Source organism: Castor canadensis, chromosome 2 (assembly GCF_047511655.1).
Source record: "Castor canadensis chromosome 2, mCasCan1.hap1v2, whole genome shotgun sequence".
NCBI lineage: Eukaryota > Metazoa > Chordata > Mammalia > Rodentia > Castoridae > Castor > Castor canadensis.
Genome location: NC_133387.1, coordinates 96,990,861 through 97,004,863, shown reverse-complemented (window position 1 = coordinate 97,004,863; position 14,003 = coordinate 96,990,861). Strand labels below are relative to the sequence as shown.

Here is a 14,003-nt window from a genome sequence, read left to right as displayed (position 1 = left end):
AATGAGGCCTAATTCTCTTTCTACATTGGGCCATTCCTGTCAGACACAGTCACACTTATTATTTCCTCATTTTTGAAGCTTTCTGGAAATTTACTGAACATCTCTATCAATAGGAAATATTATTCTCCTGCTGAGCTAATTCTTTCTGCCAGATAACTTTAGTCCTTTCTTTTCTGTCCTGTGCTCATTGAAAAGGAAAAGTATTGACCACCCTGCAGTACATACTCACATATTTTGTCAAGTTGGTCAAAACCTATACTTTTCTTCTTAACTTTGTTTCCAGAATGAGAGCAGGTCCTGGATACAATTCAGTGGAGTTTGGTAGCCTCTCTACTCTAGGAGCCAGTAATAGTCTTAGTCTCAGGAAGGTGTCACAAAAATGACCAGCCGTGTGAGTGGAGAGCTGGCACTATATGATGCTTGATATTAGCAGTGAGCTATCACTCTGCATGTGAGAACCTCATGGCATGTCAGATTTCAAAGTCAGCATGGTAGACTGGCTTTCCTGGTGGCTTCAGTTACTCCATATGCATTGTCACAAGACTTTGGAAACCAACCAGCATCCTCTTTTTAGGCCACCATGAAATAATGTACATTGGTAGCTATAACTTGTACCTAGCTTACAACCAAAAATGTTTAAACACTAGGAAGAATTTGCCTCCCATTGGAGTCCAAGGAAGTTGAGAAAATAGAAAAGAATTTCAAACTGTTTTGAGTAGCTTTCTTGTTTGCTTTGGAATTCTGAGAAATGACTACTGTGTTTTTTAATGCGATTTTATGTGATATTTTTTGGCCTTACTTCGTCAACTTTTTGTTTTGTTATAATTTCAGATGTATAGAAAAGGTGTAAAGTAGTCCAATATTTAAAATCAGGAACCTGGCCTGGTTCCGTTATCTGATCTGTAGACTGATTCACAATTCACCAGTGTGTCCTTTAGAGCACTGTATCTTGTTTGTCTTCGTGGATCTCAGGCAATAGGCAGCCTTTGATTCGTTTAGAGCATTGGTATTTTTGAAGGCTTTCCTTATGCCAGTGATTTTGTGGAGCATTGTTTAATTTGGTGTGTCTATTTCCTCATGATTCTGCAAGTCAGGATATGTGATCTTGGCAGGAATACCATAGAAGTGATACAGTGTTCTCAATGCATCCAGTTAAGGACTTGGAGATTACAGGAAGCAGATAATGCACCCTCTAAGATGTCCACATTCTACTACCTGGAACCAGTCAATATCTTACCTTTCCTAGAAATGACATTGCAGATGTGATTAAGGATCTTGAGATTGTGAGATTACTCCAGATCATCTGGGTGGACTCAATGTAATCATAGGGATTCTTATAAAGGCAGGAGGGAGGTAGGGGAGTCAGAGAAGGAAATGTGACTTCAGAAGCACAAGTTGGCATGAGCTAAGGGATATGAGCGTTGTTATAAGCAGAAAAGGCAATGAAACACGTTCTTCTTTAGAGCCTCCAGGAGTACAGTCCTGCTAACAGCCTGATGTTATCAGTCTGGTAAGACCCATTTTAGACTTCTGACATTCAGAACAAATAATAAATCTGAGATGTTTTAAGCTATAAAACTTGTGGTAATTTGTTATATCAGCAGTGGGAAACAGACACAGATAGACTTAAGAAGCTGGGCAACTGAGATGACCTGTAGAGGGGCTCTGAGAGAGTGCTGCCTGTGGTCAGGATGGGCCTCTGTAGCTGTCAGGACATGGTGTTCCATCCTTCTTCCTCACTGACCACTGCAGCATGGTCTACTGTTGGTCAGTTCAGTGGTCCTGACCATCTTGCATGGCTTATTCTTATAATTTTCCATTGTGAAGAGTGAAGGTAGAGGTGCTTCAGGTATGTACTTCTGCTGCCTTGCTTTGGAATTTCTCTTAGATCCATGTAGAAAATGTGCTGGTTTACATTGATACATGTGGTTATGGCTTTTTTAGGGGGTGGGGAATCTGAGCAATACACAGCTCCTCAGTAGTTTTCTGGGGCTCTGTTGAATGTTATAAAGACAAGAGAATTGAGAAGGTAAGGAAAATGCTTGCTCTCTGTTAGGTGTAATCATTTATGTTTGCTTTCTTCTTGAGAGCTGTCAGTGTTCAGAAGAGGTGGTTATGATTAGGCCATACTGCAAAATTGGAAATAACAGAGACCCTGAGGGCGTGAGGCAATTACATAGTCACACAGTGATTTCTAGGCAGGTTGTAGGATTCTGATACTCTTGTCTTTCCATTACACATCTTATCTCTAAGAAAGAGGATGAGTTTAATACTTTTAATCCAGCAAGCCTTAAAAGAGCAGAAATATACTTAGAAGACAAGGAAAATTCATAAGGCAGCCTGTGGGTTCCTAAATATTTTATGATTTAAGCACACCTTCAAATGTCCTAGGTCATGAAAAAAAGTAATCATTTGATTTTAAAGGGCTGAAGACAAAATGGAATTTATTTTGGACAAAGGAAAAAGTGAATTTAATTGTGAAGTGAGAAGTCTTTGGTCTCATCTCTCAAAGGAAGTTGTTATGTTATTATAACAGATCTGGAGAGAAGAGTGAAGACTGACACCTGCTTCTTGGGAACCAGTACTTCCAGTTGGTGTCAGGGTCAATTTTGAGGACAGGTGTTGCAGGGAGAGCCAATGATGGAGCTGATGACTTGGAGCTGGATGCCTGGACAGTTTCTCTTCAACTCCAGGGCAGCAGGGAAGGTGTTGGCTGGGTATGGAAAGTAAGGCACTATCTCATGCTCATTGTGGGGAAATCTGCTTTGGATCTGGAGAGAGCAGCCACTGGAGACAAGGAGCTCAAGAGAGATTGGAGTCTCAGTGCTAATGGGCTTCAAGGAAAAGATTAGAATTAGCATAATGAGCAATTTTTGCAATGGTCTCTTGAATGCAGTCCCCCGGGTGCAGAAGAACATGCTGGACCTGTTGCTCCCTGCCAGCATGGGTAGTGTTTGTTTATGGTGGTACCTGTCATGACAGTCTTAATGCTTTATGCAAAGTGACTTATAACAAAGGTTGAATAAAGAATTTTCAGCCCAAGCTAAATAATGAATGTAGATACAAAAGTGCCTTACAGGAACATTGACAAACTGAGTTTAGAGCAACATCAAAGGAATTATTTCCCATGGTCAGGTAAGATTTGTTTCTTTAGTGCAAGGGTACTTGAATATTTAGCATATCATTTAATATATTAAATTAAATAATAGAAAATTACCATTATTTCTAGGTAAAAATGATCAAAGATTTGCATTTTGCTACAGTTCAACCTGAAAGATGTCACCAATTAATGGGTAATAATTTCAATAGATATATAAAATTATATGATAAGATGTACCACTCATTCCTGCTTTAAAGATTAAAACCTTTCTTCGCATTAATAGTAATCTTATGGTGAACAGCAGGGCATGGTAACATTTAAGACATTCTGTTTAAAAATCAGGAATATGGGGAGGTGCACTCAATGATGATATATTGTAAGAACTTTTGTAAATGTCACAATGTCCCCCCGGCACAACAATAATAAAAAAACAACCAAAAGCTCAGTAATGTGAAAAGGAGTCATCCAATTAACATTATCATTTAATGTTGATTTAGAATTGCTGATTAACTCAAACAGGTATAAAATGGAAGTAATAGTTATAGCATAAATGTGACATAATAAACAGATATAAAGAAAAATTTAAATATTCAACTAAAATTCACATGACAAAATCACTTACTAAGAAATTCAGTTATTAGTACATATGAGATAAAGAAACATAGATACTATTTCTTTATACAGTATCAATTTTAGAAGATAGTGAAGAAAATTTATTTATAGCAACAAAAATATAGACTATAGTGAACACTGCTAAGAAATGTGCTAGAATTACATAAAGAAAATTACCTACTGAGAACTATAATATAAGCTAGTCAATATAAAAAATCTGAATATGTAGAGAGATGTACTAAGTTCTTTCAGAAAGACTGACCATTTTAGAGCACTTTGCAGCTTAATCTCAGTTTTAAAAAGTCTTAGCAGATAAAATATGAGAGTATATATGACTATTTTGAATTCTTTTGTAGTATCAGAGAACTTATCCTTGTATGTAATTTATTATAAAGATAAATAACTAAAACAATGAGGTAGTTATTCAAAATCTGTAAATTGTTGAGATTTGAATATAAACTCCAAAAAAATTAGACTCATCACTATGAGAAACAAACATCACTATGAGAAAGTGAAACCCTCCAAAATATATGAGAAATAATAGTCAATAATTGATCATAGCAAAAGTACTTAAGTAAGAAAATCATGAATTATTTGTCTTTATCTTACACCAAAATGAAAATATTGTTCAGATGTATTAAGTATAAAAGTGAAATCAGGTGGGCTAGGAAAATAGCAAAAAAAAGAAGAAAAAAGACAAAAAGAAATCAGATCAGATAAGACACAAAACCTGAAGGTGAATGTGTTACTAAATTGGTGATGAGGATGAAGTTTCTAAATCTTCATCACAAAAATTTGAAACATGTTTGCTGGAAATGTATTAGCCAGTATTAAAAGGCAATAAGCAAAATCAATTTTTTGCAATATATATGAGTTATTTTCCTGTTATGCCAAAACGTCTTTAATTGATTTAAAAGTAAATTAAAATGTTTATAGTTGAGCAGAGAAATGGGTCAACGATTGGTTAAATTGCTCTTAAAAGATGCAATAAAATTATTTACAAAGATATGAAAGAGTTTAATTTGTAATAGAGGAAATAAACATAAGTTGGGATTTTTTATCTTTTAATTCTTTAAACTATCATTTAAAAAAAAAACAGTTTATTTTCTCTTGGTGAGGGCCAATCAGGTATGGTCCTTAAAAATGTTTATAACCTTTGGTTCAATAATTTTGCTCTCAGGAATACATTATAAGAAAATAAAAAGATTGAAGGATATTTTATACCATGATGCTTTGTGTGGGGAAATTTATAATAGTAAAATGTTGGAATAAATAATGTTGAGAAATAGAAGCTTTGTTAATTCATTTATGTTAAATCTATGCACTATTATGTTATTATCAAAATAACATTTACAAAATTTAAGATTTAAATAAATGTTTAAATATTATAAATTCATTTAATAATAATGATAAAATATTAATACAAGTACTTGCTATTGACTGTATATATAATTTATGTGAATGAACATGTCAATTTGTCTATATTGAACATTTAGGTATATATTCATATATTAATAGGAGGGCATGAGTGATTTATTGTGACCTATAACAAGAATATAATATATATTTTCATATAAACTGGATAAGGTATGTGTTTTATTTTGTCCTATAAACTCAGAATGTATGCTCTTTCCTAGTGCTTTAAGAATATTTACATAGATAAAAATAAACTATAAAGATCATCTCACTATGTTGCTAAAAGAATAAATTACACAGACCACATTCTTTTTTACAATACAGTAAATTAGAAAACAATGCATAGAATTCAAGTATTTGAAAAAGTAACTTACATCAAAGAGAAGTCAACTGCAGTTAGACACTATGTAGAAATAAAAGGCAGTGACCATGTCACACTGTAAGGGCCACAGGACACCTGCTATGCTTATAGTCAGAGAAAAAGCAGTCACTTTTACATTATACAGGAAAGGAGGAAATGAAATAAAATGAGCTTCTACTTAAGAAGCTGGGAAATACAACCTAAGGCTAAAAGTAGAAATAAAATTAAAGGTATAGGAAGGTGCATATGGTGGGAATGTTGTCTATTCATGTATGAAAGTGGAAAAATGAGACATGTTGAAACTATTCCAGGAACAGGGGAAAAGGGGAATAAAGGAGAACGATGGAGGAGTGAATTCAACTATGATATTTTATAAGAACTTTTGTAAATGTCACAGTGTACCCCTAGTACAATAATATAATAAAAAGAAAAAAAACATAAGGAAGGAATAAGACATTCTATGAGTACAATGAAATACAATGAAACTGTTAAGTTTGAGTTAGTTCTTTAAAAAACACTAATAAAATAAACATAACTCTGAGATGATGAACTGAGAACAAAAACTAGACCATACATCAAGAAAATAAGAAATAAGATGAGACTTAGAAAAAAATGTAAAATACAAACTCTCTAATTGGAGAATTTTAGTGAGAGGAAGTAAACTTTGCCTTATCAGATGTTAAAACATTGCAAACACAAAGAATGTCCTAAACCAATAAAATTTAAATGAGGACATGGTCCTCATCTTATCAGCTACTGAAATATTACAAACTTAAACAGATAAATCAGTGGAAAATTGTGTCAAGTTGAAATATAAAGTCAAAGATACGTAGGACTTTGAGCCTACATAAAACAATTTAAAGGACCAAATTATTTAACACATCTGATGTCCCAACAGCTTATCATTTGAGAACAAATGACATCAGTTTTATTTTGTATACTATATGTAAAAATAAATTCACAGCTGGAATGAAGATTAATGTATGGACAATAAAGTGATAAGTGTTCTCAGAGAGTACAGATTGAGTATATGTGAAAACTGAGGGTAGGGTAATCTTTTGAGCTAGATACCTAGGAAGACACTAGACCTGAAAAGATTGACAGAGTTCACTCCTTAAAAACCAAATCAAGAATAAAATTTACCCACAAACATAGTTAAAAGATAAAGATATTTTCAAATTGTAAGAGAACTCACAGCATATGGTAGCATTGTGTTCTTTTGAGTTTTGGCAAGTGGATAGCTTTTAAAAGTAGCCCAGCTTATCAGACCTTAATGTTACTTTCTATGGCTATTCTGAGTGTTTGGTAGGAGTAGTTTCTGCCTCTGCTTATGAAAGATGATAAAAGTATTTTAATTGTGGAATAAAATTAAAAATATATTTCCTGACGCATGGGGCACGTATATATCTAGTTCTGTTTAAGAAATATCAGGCAATGAATTATTTCAAAGTATATCTCTTGAATTAAATATTCATAATTGACTGTATAAAAACATGTATCTATTTTATCTTGAACTTCTAGTAATAGATGATTTAAAGCCTTGTACATCAAGTGCGTGACCTCATTCAGCCTAGTCCTTTTCCTATTCCTCTTTGGGAAAAATATTCAATAGCTATCAATTATTTAACATAACATAACCTTCACCTTGGCAGATTCCTATTATATGGGAGTGTGGTTAAGATATGTAAATTTGCATGAATTCCTGTTAATTATGTATGTCACGATCATTTACAGTTTTACAAATGAGCACAAAGCTGACTATGAATCTCAAACTTTTGTTGCTCATTGTATCAAAACTGTAAGATGAATTACATGTTTTTTCTCAGTTTGGTTGTCAATCATTATGCTTTTTAATAATCAGCTCAGCTGTTTATCATAGACTAAAAATGGAGTAACATACATAGAAATGATCTTAAATAGATTTTTTTCTACTTATTCAATGGCGATTTATCACAGTTTTGCTATGGACCAGGCAGCATTGGGCTTTGTCCTAAGGGCATGGGAAGCTGTTGAAGCAGGAGAGGTTGTTTTGACTGTGGTGGGAATAAGTTGGATGGATAAGGAGGTCTCAAGATGGGGAGATGTAGGGATGGGGGGATGGATAGGTGGGGGTTTGGGGTGCATTTTCCCTGGTGCATTGCCGGTGGACTGGAGGGAGATGGATAGAATTCGGTGGTCTTTGGGAGATAGAACTGACAGGATTTGGTATGAAAGAGTGGGTAAGAACAAAGACTAAGGACAATTTTAGATTTCTGACTTGAGAAATTAAATAAAGAAGGAGATTGATTGGATTCTCATCCTGTCATTACCTTTGTGGTTTTTTTTTTTTTTGAACTTCCAGGTTTTATTTTTTAAACATTATTTATCAAGGAAACATTCAACCAAATGTTAAAATGGATTAATTTACAGTAAAATAATCAACTTAAAATATCAGCCCTTTCAGTTAGGACCAAGGAGGCCAATAGTTCTCAGTTAAACAGCAAAATTGCACAATTGATATTTTTACCTATGTTTGATGGCACAGAAATATAGGTCATGCAACTTGCATTGACACACTTCCTTTTCTCCAGAGTAGAGTCAAACGCTTGCTTCTTAGGTCATTACTCAGACTTTTTGAAAAATCAGTTACATTTTGAAATATATCCTGATCAGAATACTTTTCTTACAGAAAACAAATACCTTAAAATAATCTCGTGGCTCTGTTGGTGAGAATGTAAACTGGTACAACCACTCTGGAAAAAAATTTGGTGGCTACTTAAAAAGCTAAACATTGATCTACCATTTGATCCAGCAATACCACTCTTGGGGATATACCCAAAAGACTGTGACACAGGTTACTACAGAGGCACCTACACACCCATGTTTATTGCGGCACTATTCACAACAGCCAAGTTATGGAAACAGCCAAGATGCCCCACCACTGATGAATGGATTAAGAAAATGTGGTATTTATACACAATGGAATTTTATGCAGCCATGAAGAAGAACGAAATGTTATCATTCGCTGGTAAATGGACAGAATTGGAGAACATCATTCTGAGTGAGGTTAGCCTGGCCCAGAAGACCAAAAATCTTATGTTCTCCCTCATATGCAGACATTAGATCAAGGGCAAACACAACAAGGGGATGGGACTTTGAGCACATGATAAAAGCGAGAGCACACAAGGGAGGGGTGAGGATAGGTAAGACACCTAAAAAATTAACTAGCATTTGTTGCCCTTAACACGGAGAAACTAAAGCAGATACCTTAAAAGCAACTGAGGCCAATAGGAGAAGGGGACCAGGAACTAGAGAAAAGGTTAGATCAAAAAGAATTAACCTAGAATGTAACACACATGCACAGGAAATTAATGTGATTCAACTCCCTGTATAGCTATCCTTATCTCAACCAGGAACACTTGTTCCTTCCTATTATTGCTTATACTCTCTCTTCAACAAAATTAGAGGTAAGGGCAAAATAGTTTCTGCTGGGTATTGAGGGGGTGGGGAAGAGAGGGAGGGGGCGGAGTGGGTGGTAAGGGAGGGGGTGGGGGCAGGGGAGAGAAATGACCCAAGCCTTGTATGCACATATGAATAATAAAACAATAAAAAAAAATCTCATGGCACATTAGACTGCTTAAAGAAACAAAAAAGATGAAAAGTAGTGTACAAGAATTAATGCCTGGTTTATAAAAAACATCCGAATATTATCCCTTATTAATTTACCTCACTTCTTATATTTTATTAGCAGAGATGTGTTACAAGAAGCAGAATGCACCATTTTTTGGTTGTAGTTGTAGCTGCCAGCTTGAGTTCATGACTAAATACAAAGCAAAATTTGATGACACTTCTAAATTGTGGAATGGGAAGAAGGATAAAATCTCTTTAAAGTTTTGTCTATCTTTGCTATCAAGTCACGACAAAGAATTCACATCAGTATTAAAGGATGTGAAAGAGTAAAGACAGGCCCACTGTAACAAAATCAAGATTAATTTTTACATATGGCATTCTTTAAGGAAAACCGTAATAAGTATGATGCTGTATTAGCAAGTTAGCATTCTACATAGTAAGCTATTGGAGCAAGCATAGCATTTAAGATTCATTTACAGATTAGGCATGGTAGCTTTTAAACAGAACATCTTATTTTTATACTCTCCAATCTGCAACCCTGCAAAAGCAACAATGATAAAGGAATATGTAATTTATGACAGCTGGCCAGGCACTTCAAATTGGGGAAAGTGATTTTGAGATAAATCTGAATTATATTCAGCAATTACAAACATATTCCAAAAACTGAATTTTATACCACACTAGCTGAACTTATTCTCCTTTTATCTCTGAGTTTGTCACTCTGTCCTGCCAAAATTCCTACCTGAGTGTAACTTTTTGAGAAGCTGCTAAAACAGCATTTTCAAACCTGAATTTTGGCCCTATTTGGACACTTCTGTGCTCAGAACACACTTGAGAAAACAAGAGATACATTACATACCAGGGAAGGTCCTGAGGGCCTAGGAGGAGTAACTATCTTTTTCTATAACTTGACATTAAATTTAATTGACTTTTCGGAAAGAATCACACATAGACGCATAACAAAAGAACATGACTGAGGTAACAAGCCTCAATCTAGCTTCAGCAGATGACAGAGCAGTGCTCCAAAAGGCGCAGAAACAAAGCAGTAGTTCCACTTACGGCTGACAGTCTACTGCGAATGATCCCAGCATCAGCATCACGGAGCACTGCTCAGAGCTTATCATCCTCTGGGCACAACATGCATTTCCTCACCTCTTCTGAATTCATTTCAAGATAATGTGGAATTTGCTTAATCAATGAAAATTCATAATAGAAAACAAAGGACACCAATAAGTATTTAGACATTAGAAGACTGGATGAGAAAGTGGCCATTTGGAATTAATCTGTTATCAAGTTATCCAAGTACATTTGTCATTGCAATTACTGTGTCTGGGCACGCAGTTCAGGGACAGAGTACATGCTGAGCATGTGTGAGGCACTGGTTTGATCCCAAGGGGGGTTGGAGAGTTACACCAGGGAATTGCCAGGCTTCCACATCCTCTTATTGGTCAATTACATTTTCTATTCTTTGCTCAAACAGCAACTTCAAAGTCTACTTCCTGTTGTGAATAATTCATCCATTTTCATTATCTAGTATGCAGACTAATCTATTAACATCTCTTTTGAACCCTTCAAAGAACATTATAAATAAAGACTTTAAAATGCTTTTATCTGACATGTCCTGATTCTCAAAAAATTGAGAAAAAAGATTGGCTTTTTAGTTTTCATGGTACTAAAAAAGTCTTACGTATTTATAAAGACTTCTAATTATCCTCCTTAGGATATCAAGCTTTTCTAGTCATAATAAAGATAGTACTAATTAACCTCTTCTTGTCTTGCAGGGCTAACAGCAGACACATACAAAACTACATGGAAGACTTTTTCTTTCCATGATGGAAAGTGGCTTGTTCAGTTTTGAAGCTGTGAGCCTGGTCCATTGGCACCACAGTTTACTAAACTGAAGCAATCAAGCCCCCATTACTGTGGATGAGGCAGAGGGTGGGGTAAGGGGACCTGGGGCAAGTACATATATCATTAACAGACTAGAATATGCAGTGAAGGTGTAATTTCTTAACATATTTGAGGTTAGGAAAATCCCTGATCATAGCAATAAAACACACCAATATTTCTGTAATATTTGAGTAACTGCAATTCTACAACTTTCTGGTATAACCCAAATTTTATTATAAATGGAAGTTCATTGAATATTAGATTATGAGTAAGCTAGAAGAAACACATTACACACATTTACAGGTAATGACATACAAAAAGTGGAGATTAAGATAAAAATTAAGTGAAATTATTATTAAATGGTTCCAGTTTCATCTTTCTCCTGGGAGACCCCAAAATGCAGGCCTCTGGAAAACAATTTTTATGTATTAAGAAATGACACCTGCTAGTATGTAGGTGTCTTTCCCTCAAGAATAGATCTATTACAGATACTTTCATGTATCATGGTTTTTGAGACATACATCCCACTGAAGTACTGTAAGGAAATCTATGAACCTCTTCCAGGAAAAAAAGCACTTTGTTGTGAAAATCGGATTTAATTTCATGAATGTCAAGATGACTAAGATGGGCTCAAAAGTCAGAATTCACTTCTGTATTTATGAATAAAGAGCAGATACCAATTTATAAAATATAGCTGATAATATCATAACCAAACCAATCAGCAATATTAATTATATTCTTGGCAAACAACAATCTATGATATTTCTCCAAAAACTAACATAAAAAGAAAAAAAAATCATCAGCAGTTGCTACATAGAGCTCAAGAAACTGTTTTCAACAGAATTTCATGTCTACAGTTTGGTTCTCTGTTTCAGAGCATGAATCACTGTTCAGATGAAAAATCTGAGTGGTGGAGGTTTGTTTATCTCTGGGGTGGGGAGAGAACTCAGGGCAGAAAACTACTGGAGAGTAACAAGAGGTGCATTTCTCTGGTCAGAGACCCGAGTGAGGAGGTAGTTACACTGAGACGTTCTCAAATAGATGCTGTGTGCTCATCTACCAAGAGGTGAGGAAGTGGCAGAAGTTTCTCCGATATAGACAGCAACAGGGACACTTCTCCAGGGACGTCAGGACCTGGGGATCAGTGCAGCTTGAAAGTGGCTCTTTTCTGATGATTGAACTTTATGTAAGTATCTTGTTATATTACCACACACAGCACCCCCATACAACCTTGTGTCCCATCATCATTGCTGCTAAGATTTTTCGTTCAGTACTGGCGTAGTTCTCTGACCAGTGTGTGATATGCATCTTTGACACCCTGTCTAGTCTTGGCTGAGATTTCAATGAACGGAATCCCATAACTCTTCACCAGTTTATGGGCTTGTTTCGGGTCAGCCGTCCTTGTTGGCAAGTCACACTTATTTCCTACCAGCACCATAGGTGCATCGTCTGAGTCTTTTACTAGCTTGATCTGTTCCCTGGAGAGGTTAATGTCTGCAAATGATTGGGTATTGTTGATGGTGAACACACAGACGAAGCCTTCGCCTGTCCTCCTGTAGTGGTCTCTTGTGGCACAATACTCCTCTTGTGTAGCTGTATCCAGAATGTCCGACAGACAGGTTTCACCATCTATCGCCACCTGCTTTCGGTAAGAATCCTCTCTGGTGGGATCATATTCATCCACAGAGTGGTTGTGGATTAGTTGGATGGTCAGTGCACTTTTCTCAACACCACCTGCTCCAACCACCACCAGTTTGTACTCAGACATTTCACACTGGCAAGAACCTCCAGCCCCACTGCCTCCACTGCATGTGGATCTAGGACCTCAACCGGGAAAAAGGCTGGAGACCCTGGACCCATCATGAACAGCCTCCCGTCATTACCTTTGCTCACTAGTTTCAGTTTCATTTGATCATGCTTATATACAAACATAAAATTATAAAGCTAAGACTCAAAAGCACACTCTGAGCATGTTTATGATGTCAGGTTTTAATTTAAGAATGGGACTGGGATTTGTTATGGTTTGGATATGGAGTGTCCCCTGAAAAAGCTTATGTGTTGAAAGCTTGGTGTGTCGGCTAGGGTGGTGCTATTGCAAATGATTGGATCATGAAGGTGCTGGATCATTATCCCAGCACCCGGGAGGCTGAGGCAGGAGGATTACTAATTTGAATTCAGCCTGTGCTACATAGTGAGTTCCAGACCAGCTTGGGCTACATATTGACACCCAGTCTCAACCCATCCTACTACCCCCAAGCAAAAAGAAGAGGTGCTGAGGAGGTGTACTTAGTTGGGGGAGTAGGTCACTGAGGGTAGTCCTTTCAAGGGTGTATCTTTTCCCCAGACTCATTCGACTTTTTGCTTCCTGTCTGCCAGGAAGTAAGCAGCTTTCCTCTGCCATGCCCTTCTACCTCGATATTTCTGCCTTGCCACAGACCTAAAAGCAATGGAATCCTCTGACTATGAACTGAAACTTCTCACACCATGGACCAAAGTAAATCTTTCCTCTTTTTAAATTGTTTCCCTTTAAATTGCTTTGTAACAGCAACAAACTAACACAGGGTGTGAGTAGTGCAGTCTTTGTCTTGCCATAAAGTCTTCCAGTCTTCCTAGTGTCTCTGTGTATCATAGAGAATTTGAACCTCCTGCTGCCCACACATCTTGCCTGGAGCTGCTTTTCCTGAAAGGTCCAAGAATTCCCAGTGCTTTCCACTGCTGTCTTTTCCCCCATTCCTGAAATAGTTTCAAACAGGTTTCATTTTCTATTTACATACATATGAACATACTGTTTCCACCATATTCACCCTCCTGCACCCTTTCCTTATGTCCTCCCCACTAACACTGGTACTTGCCCCCCAGACAGGACCTGTTTTGCCTTTCTATTCTCCATTTTTATAAAAAAGAAAATGGCATTTTTGTTTGTTTAACATAACTATACAGGGTGTTCCATTGTGACGTTACCATGTATATATATGTATCATAACCCGAATTGATTCATCCCTCTGTTTTTCTCCT

At 36.3% G+C, this 14,003-nt stretch overlaps 1 protein-coding gene and 1 pseudogene across 5 annotated transcripts in view; one reads left to right on the top strand and one right to left on the bottom strand.

Moving 5' to 3' along the window:
- The window catches only part of Amph (amphiphysin), a 235,512-nt gene that overhangs the window by 34,115 nt on the left and 187,394 nt on the right, over positions 1-14,003 (top strand). The gene's annotated exons all lie outside the window — the stretch shown is intronic.
- Positions 12,256-12,756, bottom strand: LOC109681105 (GTPase NRas pseudogene; annotated as a pseudogene).